This window comes from Orbicella faveolata, unplaced genomic scaffold (genome assembly GCF_042242905.1).
Source record: "Orbicella faveolata isolate gen_17 unplaced genomic scaffold, um_ofav_v1 contig_15, whole genome shotgun sequence".
In the NCBI taxonomy this organism is placed as follows: domain Eukaryota; kingdom Metazoa; phylum Cnidaria; class Anthozoa; order Scleractinia; family Merulinidae; genus Orbicella; species Orbicella faveolata.
This window is the reverse complement of record NW_028301542.1, coordinates 10,724,830-10,732,794: the sequence shown is the minus strand read 5'-3', so window position 1 is coordinate 10,732,794 and position 7,965 is coordinate 10,724,830. Positions and strand designations below refer to the sequence as shown.

At 38.3% G+C, this 7,965-nt stretch overlaps 1 long non-coding RNA gene across 1 annotated transcript; it reads right to left on the bottom strand.

Moving 5' to 3' along the window:
• Positions 1-725: 725 nt before the first annotated feature.
• On the bottom strand, positions 726-7,603 carry LOC149113503 (uncharacterized). Its single transcript, XR_016206825.1, has 5 exons — positions 7,325-7,603; positions 4,610-4,655; positions 2,711-2,739; positions 1,410-1,455; positions 726-1,227 (listed from the first exon to the last, which is right to left on the bottom strand). It is a non-coding gene; the product is annotated as an uncharacterized LOC149113503 (long non-coding RNA).
• Between the last annotated feature and the right edge of the window lie 362 nt (positions 7,604-7,965).

Genomic DNA, 7,965 nt, shown 5'->3' with positions numbered 1-7,965 from the left:
GAAATTTCTTGATACAATAAACAAGTCAAAAAACCAGGATTGTAATCGTAATATTCACCCATGATATTTAAGTTAAGGGTAATCAAATGGTTCACTCGTAAATTTGGAAATAACTTCACTTGCGTTTTGTCCATACTCTAATAAGTTATAAGAGTTTTGATAAAACGCGCGTGAAATTATTTCCTATTAAATTTCACCCGCCACCATTTGATTACCCAGACATATTTGTTGTTTGTTTAAAACAAGAACCTTAAAGCCAGTAGTTAAAAAAGCCGTTTTATTTTCAAGCCAGGCGGGAACAACTAAAAACAAATTAAATACAGTGACAATTTTCTCAGAAAAGGAAAATTTATCGGTAGTAAGTAACAGCGACGGAATAAGTTTTTACAGTGGGCAGGTAAAGATAGGCTGACAAACAATTGGAAGAAAATGATAAATATGTGTAGGTGGAAGGATTAAGGTGTAGATAAAATTAATGATTAGTATGAATAAGTGATTATCTACCAATACTAGCAAGTGTCGTGAAGACGCCCACGGTGATGACGTCACCAAAATGCCAGAACTTAATGCTTGTAACAAGTCCCCTGGATAATTTGTCGTCCGATACATTAGGGTACACACTTCGTTACACCTTATGTTTGGTATGTTGATAAATCTTTTTCGTTCTCTCGCAAAACCAAAAACATTTACCACCCACAATCAAGAATCCCAAGGGGGAGGGTGGGGGGACAGGGGCTGAAGGGAGGTTACAGAAGGAAAAATAGGGGTGTGGGTGGTGGGGTGAGGGCTAAGCGAGGAGAACTCGGACGAACTTTGGTTATGTTGATAGTATATCCCAGGATTCTGAGACGTTTTACTTGGTAGCCCCACCTTGAAAAAGATCTACAAAAGAACACTGCCACCAAGTTAATACGTAAAAAAACATTAGGTTTAGGCAATAATAGCGATGTCATAACCTGTAATGTTTCTTAACAGCATTAGTATTCATAACAATGTCGACTATTCACATAGTTACTTGCACAGAGTTCTGTATGTAAAAGACTTACTTATTCATGGGTTAATTCCGTTCCCTTTATATTGTGTGGCTTAGAAGGTAATGAAATATATATTTGTCTAGCTTGAGTTGTTCCCACCTGGCAAAAATTAATTCTAGTGCCTTCGACGGAAAATCCGTCGAAGGCAGCCCAGAAGTCGGGCTTTCATCTTTCCCTTCTTGATCTTGGTGAGCTGAGGATAAAGAGATAATTATAGTCAGAGATAAGAGTTGCATACAGTTCTGTAAAGGGTAGCACTTGATACGGAATAAGTTGTGGTGTAATGAAAAAACTTTGCCCCTATACATTTCTAACTTACTATATACTGTGTATGATTACACTGAACTTGCATTTTGTAAACATGACTTTACTCACCTCGCTTGTGAGAGCCTCGTAATCTTTTTTCAGTTCAAAAAGGTCGCTGCGAAAGGAAAAAAAGCATAGAAATTACATGAACTTTTTTTATAATTATTTTTAATGAATGACTTCTCTATGCTACTTTAAATTAAAGGCCATAAAATGTCATTTAAAGTCATGAAAAGTACATTATAATTTTATTGCGACAGTCGCATTTCACTCAGACCATGAAACCTCGGGTTCATGGGTGAACCCCTCGGGTTCATGGGTGAAACGTCCTTGCACACTTAAAACACACTTTACACGCATATTTTCGGTTTATTCCATGCATTTTCTGGCCAAGGGCCACATTCTAAAATTCCAACATGTATAATTCTTGAAAATTTGAATTAGTTGTAAGTTCTTTTGATACCTCCTTAACATTTAGCGCCGTGAAGTATTTCTACTCCCCTTCCCCTCCCCAGATGGGATGCTATTACCTCGCAAGCCTATTGCCAGCGTTAAATTCGCCAGTACTCATTTAAACACATGGGCCGGGTTGTTCAAAACCCGGTTAACGCAAATCCAGGATTAAAAGTGAACCGAAGTTTTAATTTTTCTTGTACAAAATATTTGCAACTGTCTATGTTTTGTGTTGTTTGAGATTATTTAAATTCAAAACTGAAGGAAAAAACAATATAAACCGAAAACCTGAACGAAAAGTAAGAAAACTGAAATCAAAATTCTTGCTAATCCTAGGTTAGCTTAATCTGGCTTTGAACAACTCTGCCCTGGGTGTAAAGACGTACTGCGAGAGTGAAGACTCTTTCCCAGCCACACAACATAATGTTTAAATTCACGATTAGACACAACCTGCGCAACTGCATGCAAGAGATCTGAGAACAAAACGCTTTCAAACAGTTGCGAGCCTATGATTTATTCTGCAAACCCTGCGTTTTGATCGGCTCCATAAGGAAGTGGTGTTCTTCTTTTCTCTGACTATACTCACAGCATGATCGTGCCATCCTAACAAATTGTTTGTGTACACGTAACCATGTTTAACCGAGCGGTATATGATCGTCTCCTTATGTTGTCATAGCTACTTTCTCTGATTACCAACCTTTTGGCTGCAAAATGTACTTTTCGGAATGGTTATGATTGTAAATATGGCAGCTTTATCGATAGACTATTTCACCATTAGTTAGCAGATTTTGGACAACACTCTGTGCTGGTGTTGTAATGTAGTCTGTAAAATGCATTAATTATTTGCCGGCCTATTACTATCTCTACCTAGTATTTAAAACATTTACTTCCATATATGTATACTTTTTTTAACTTACTTTTCTGTCTGTGTAATCTTCATCTTGGCCTGGAAGATATGAAATAATAAACATATTAAAAAAATCACTAACAAGAAGTATCGCGGTATAGGATAGTCTCAGATTAGCTGGTAATCCATTTTGTCAATGTTTCGGTTTGTTACTCTTGTGTGCTCTTGTCTTGTGCTAGTGAGGACGGCGCAAGAGTGTCCACATTTAGCGCTTAAGCTAAATACCCCTGACACTTTGATAACGATAATCATGTAAATGACAAAATTCCTCGATTCTGCCTGGCTGAGAGCAGTGCAGTTCAAGTGTAACACCAGTACAAAAAGTGTAACACCAGCGCAAATTACACATCGTAATTCTGGATTATGATTGGCTTGCGGCGAGTGCAATTTCAGCTTTTTGAAAAAGTAATTCCAAATTGACTAGAAAAGCCGAATGTGTACATATACTTATTCGTTCATTCATGCAAAGCCCACTTCATTCGTGTAATGACTGGTTAGGTTACGTTGCTTCTGCGAGATAGGCCTAGTGTGATATTAAACTTGATTTCACAGGCTGATACAGGTAGCTAAATAAGCAGAAGCTATTTAAATTTGAGTTAAAGTTTAAGAGGCTGTCTCTGTAAGAACCGACCACTGATTTTACTTCGAAAATTCGATTTTTCTCATAAGCTGGGATTTCGAAGCCCTTACCTAGTCAATCACTAAAATGAGTTTTATTTCATTATAAATTCCAATTGTTATATAAACGGTAGTGTATAATGTTATATATAAATTCCAAAAGTTTTCTAGGATTGATTGAAGTTCGGTCCGCTCGACACAAGTTTCATGCCCGCCGAAACTGGAAAAATAGCACATATTGCCGGCGCTCTAAAAAAATGAGTATAACGGAAAGATAGGGAACTAAATCACTTGTTGTAAACACAAAATGGCCGCGGCATTTATCAATCCTTCCTTGGCTTCCCGAATCACCGTTTACTGTTCATCCATGTATGTGTGCAGAGAGTTGTCCAAAAGAGTGCTTCTACAAACCTTTCAAGAGGACTCTACATGATTAACCCGGCTTCGAGGAAAACAATGGTCAGTAATACAAAGAACATCGAAGTATGTGACGGTCACGCTCGACACAGATGAGGAACGTATAAATCTACTTTATGTACAAACCTACAGTTGGAAGGAAAAGCTGGCAGTTTTAATGTTACCTAGGTTTCAAGGATCGCTACAAAGGACCAAAACTTTAATCTTGAAGCCAGGTAAGAGATTTACGGGAATTTATCGGAGCACTTTACGAAGGCGAGTGTGTTAGTTACTCACTGGAATATTTTCAAAATTTCCTGAACTTTAAGCGGTCGTTAGTTTTGAAAACCTAGTGGGCAGACAAATTTTATTACTGTTTTAAATTAAGGGACATTTATACTTTCTATTCATGTAGTTCAGCAGTTTCAAACAGGTGCCACATTTTTAAAACCTGCCTTCAAAGTAGAGCTATTTTCGTGTTTGGTTCAAGACTCGATTTAACGGGTAGAAAATCTTCTTTTAACCGTTGAAGGAACAACATTGAATTATAATTGCAACATGGCTAAACAAACTGCTATGATATATCTATAGTTGAAAAAAGAATTGGGACTTTTGAGCGAATATTATTTTTTTAGAGCGCCGGCAATATGTGCTATTTCTCCAGTTTCGGCGGGTATGAGACTTGTGTCGAGCGGACCGAACTTCAATCAATCCTAGAAAACTTCAATTGAAATTTATAATGAAATAAAACTCATTTTAGTGATTGACTAGGTAAGGGCTTCGAAATCCCAGCTTATGAGAAAAATCGAATTTTCGAAGTAAAATCAGTGGTCGGTTCTTACAGAGACAGCCTCTTAAGTGGGATAATTACAGCATTATTCTTTTTATTTCTTACCTCAAGACGCCAAATTGTAAATTCGCGGTTCACCGCCTCGATAGCCCTACAATAAGAAGAGAGGCAAAATAAGAAAATAATATTTTTTCCTTTGCTGCCTGAGTAATTCAGTACTGTTAATGAAATAGAAGCTAAGAAGAAATCGATACGAAGAAAGACAACACGGAGGTAAGTTATCTTCCAAACAGAAAACTTCAAACATAGCTTTGGCGGGTCAAAATCAACTAGTAAACCTGCCTGCATTGTTATTAAGCAATATTAAGCTATAACGTAGTAGTGTACGGGACCGCAAATGATCCCGGTTCGCAAATGATCCCCAAATTGGACCGCAAATGATCCCGGACCGGAAATGTGTCCCCATTTTGGACCGCAAATGATCCCGATCAAAAAATAAGGAATGGCATCGATGGTGGGATGGTGTGGATAGGGAATTGGCGTACGTGAATACCGATGTTTTTATTTAAGCCATCTTATAATTATAATGGCTTACAACTTGATTTTTTTTTTTTTTTTTTTTCATACTTTCGACTAAACTTTGTTGCTAACTACGATGTTATGAATATCACCACTCAATCATCAAAACACGACTTGGCTTACATTTCTTTGCAGTTCTCAGTAAAATTATGATCAGTGCAACATACGCTTCATATCCTCCTTTGTTAAACATTGATATTTCGATGTTATAGTTGAATCACATTTTATCAGCCATTAACGCCACTCGTCTAAAGTTTTAAACTAAAATCTAACCATGAAGCAACTATTACAGAAGACGCTGTCACCTGAGTAGACCCACAAGCCTACAACGCTTCATCACTCTGTAAAACACCTTGTGTGTAGCACTGGAAATTTGAACAAATTTATTTTATAATTTTTCCTTGGTCGTATTTTGGGTTTAATTCCTCGGAAAATGACTACTTGAGTATTCTAAGAAGTCAAAATTCCAAGCTATAGTTATGAAGTTCAGCTTCATGACAACGCAAGGCCAAGGCTTGTGCTTCGTTTTGACAATTAGCTGTTTGATAGATGTTTGATACTATCGCCACCGGGATTTCAAGAATGTTTACAAGTATGTGTTTTTCGAAGACTTCTAATTCAATAGATCGTCTTCACGTTTATTGCGTTCGTAGAACGCAGTCCTAATGCAGACTTGAGTCGAGTTTCATCGGACGGTGGACCTTCGTCCGAAGTTGCGACACCGACTTGGTCGCCCCGCAGCAGGGGCGAAACGATCATCACCAAACCATGTGCTGTACATTTCTTTCGAGTGCGGGTCTTTGTTTCGTTCAAGTGCGGGTTTTTGTGGACATTTACACTGTAATTTGGAAGCTGTAAGTATTCAATTGAGCTCTCAGCGTTGGATTTAGGTGAATTTAAACGCCTCGACGGTGGTGTTTATCGAAATCTGATGGAATTGTCCTTGTTTAATTTATTTGTTTTAAAACGAACACGACTTTGAAGCGCCTTGGCCTTCCGGATGTTAACCGTGGGAAAAGCTATACTTTGATTGCATTAGTTGATTATTTCCAGTCGCGACAGACACGTAGATAGCTCAGTCCTTATCCGGTTGAATATTGTTTGGAATCGATGGAAAAGTACTCTGAAGGCGAGATCCATAAGAGTGACCCTGAACCAAGGAACGGCAAATTATTTAAATACTGTCTATCTCATTCATCTGGGGAACATGATACGCGAATTAGTCGCACGGAGTTTGTTTACGCTGACGATAAACGAGCACACGATTGCAAATGTTTGCTTACATTTGTGCTTCCAGTTTAGAATAATGTATGTAAAATTTACTTTTACAAATTAGCTTTTACGTTCAAACATTACCAGTTAATGTGAGAATATTTAGCACGAAATTTGAAGGCTACAAATGTAAATATTTTCGTTCTATTAAACTTGTGAGTCTACGGAAACTTGCGCTGTTACGCAACGTGTCAACAAATGGTGGACTTTGACACTATGACAAATCTGTCTGAATAAAAACCTCGGTTGTCGATGAAACACGTTGATTTTAGCAATAGACAGAGGTTAAAAGTCAGCCAGTGAAATCATTTATGTATATTTAATTAAGTGACGGCGTCGAACGCACTCTCATAATCTTTGATTACTTCTAGTCCTCATCAGGCATAACAGGCGGCATATTTATATCTGTTTACAATTAGCGTGGTTCGTTTGGAAACATTTCAGGGTTATGGAGCTTGCGTGACACAAGGCTACGATCGAGTTTGTTGAAAAATATATACTTATCTCATGATTTTGAGCCTTTTTAGAAGTTAGAGCATTAGGAAAAGTGCTTATGTAAATGCTTGTTTGTTTAATACTGATAGTCAGTCGCCTAGAAAGCCAAAGTAAGTTCCAGATGTTTACACTATATTCCGGCCGCCATATTGGTGTAACACGGATGTACACCAACATGGCGTTTTCTTACTGGACTCAGTAAATTTCTGGGAAACATTTACGACGAATATCTGAAGTTTGGGGAAACGCACAAGCCTAAACCTTGGAGAAGTGTCTTATTTAGTTATGTTCTATGGCGTACATCACAACTTCTTAGCTTTTTCCATTGGTTGGTTTTCGATTTATTATTTCTTTTATTGCGTGACGTTGAAAACGATCTGTACCCTTCGAGGAACAAAACAGCAACTGTGGAATGTTTCTTTGCAAAATGATAAAATATGTTTTTTCGTTCATTATTTTTGTACATGTTCTCACCTTCCTCTGATATAAATCCATGCCATTCCTTATTTTTTGATCGGGATCATTTGCGGTCCAGTATGGGGATCATTTCCGGTCCGGGATCATTTGCGGCTCGATTTGGGGATCATTTGCGGTCCGGGATCATTTGCGGTCCTGGGGCCTGTTTCTCGAAAGCTCCCGTAAATACCGGGCCCGATAACTTACCGGGCCGGTTAACGGGAAACTTTACCGGGCCCGAAATAGCGTTTCTCGAAGCACCCGTAAATTTTCCCGGTACTTACCGGGCCCGATAAAATAGCGGATGTTACCAATCTCTAGCGCACGCTTCACGCTCGTTCGCGAGAGAAGGAGAAAGGCTTGGGACTATACGTATTCGACACATTCGATTCTGATCGATTCTGTTGTCGTTGCGACTGTGATGCTTTTTGAAGAACATTGCAAAGCTTAACTTCGAAGTTATCGTTGTGTCAAAGGAGAGCAACTGAGAGAGATCGTCATTTTGCATGGTCATATTTGAAAGTGATGATCAATTGCCTTTTGTAGCTCGATTCGAAGACTTCGATCGACAATCTTACTCTTTTCTAGGAGTCTTGACATTTTCCGTTATTCATTCTGATTCAAAATGTTCACAGAGCAATCAAACAAAATCTGCGGAC